Source organism: Formica exsecta, unplaced genomic scaffold (assembly GCF_003651465.1).
Source record: "Formica exsecta isolate Colony F162 unplaced genomic scaffold, ASM365146v1 scaffold362, whole genome shotgun sequence".
Taxonomy (NCBI): Eukaryota; Metazoa; Arthropoda; class Insecta; order Hymenoptera; family Formicidae; genus Formica; species Formica exsecta.
In genome coordinates this window covers 1,138,404-1,139,602 of record NW_021850867.1, presented here as the reverse complement: position 1 = coordinate 1,139,602, position 1,199 = coordinate 1,138,404, and positions in this window count along the sequence as shown.

Sequence of the window (1,199 nt, the reverse complement as noted above, 5' to 3'; positions counted from 1 at the left end):
AATCCGAAATGTTTTTATTATTAAAAACAATAGTTTTTTTAGAATTTATAAAATTTTCATATTTATGTATCTGTTTATTATCGTACGTATCAGATATAAAATTTGGCATGTAAAATAATAATTTTTTTGAAATATTAATTATTTTGGGCGCTGCTATAATTTGAATTTTATATTTGTATGTTACAGACAACGTAGCCTCAAGACCAACAACTCCGCTGTTGCGCATCAGTGCCGGTGAGTGAGAAACTTTTATTTAATTTTAAAGAGTAACGGATTTGTAGAGATTGTAGATGTAGATTTTGTAGATTGTAGATTGTAGATAAATCCGTTACTTTTAAATGGATGAGCTAAAATAGATCAAGTTGAATAACTTTTAAGTTCTTTTGATATGCTTTGCATCTATTGCAAAAGTAAATTTAAATTTAAATTAAAAAAGGAACATTATAGAAAACATTTTTTTCCAAATTTGTAGATTTTATTTAACTTATTGAACAAAGAACGCTAGTAATTTTATTAATTATATACGTATGATGTATACGTGTGAAACTCATTCTTAACGCGCATCTTATTCTAATTTTGTACAGCTCATCCATATCGTAGAATTTGTTTGTAGACATTGTTCTTAAATTTTGTTTTAACTGATATAAGAGAAACCAAATGATCAATCAATTAAATTATGATAATAAATAGCCGGCGATAAAAGGAGTGTGTATCTCCTTTTTCGATCTCTGGTTAGAGATCGATTCAGAAAATGGCCAGGAGCAACGAAAGGTAGTTCCAACTGGCCCGAAGAATGGATATAGGCTACGCAAATAGGCGGCCAACACTGGCCAAAATGCGTAACGAGAGGTATATAACGGTACGATTAGGACACGCGATTAGGGCACGCGATTAATTAGGGCGCGCGGTTAGGACACGCGGTTAGTATACGTCATTAAATATCAGAGATACGTTCTCCAAATCTCAGATTTCTGTTGGTTCAGCAAGTAGGATTGTTAGGGCTGGTAGGGCATTTAGGAAACCATTAGGACATTAAGGAAACAGTAAAAAATAAGATTGCAATATATAATAATAATATCCAACTTATTGTTAAATTTATTTTCAGGAAAATATAAAAAAATAAATCGCAATAATATAAAACATTATAATATGTTATAATGTATATTTTATGTTAAAAATGTTAGAGAAATATATATATA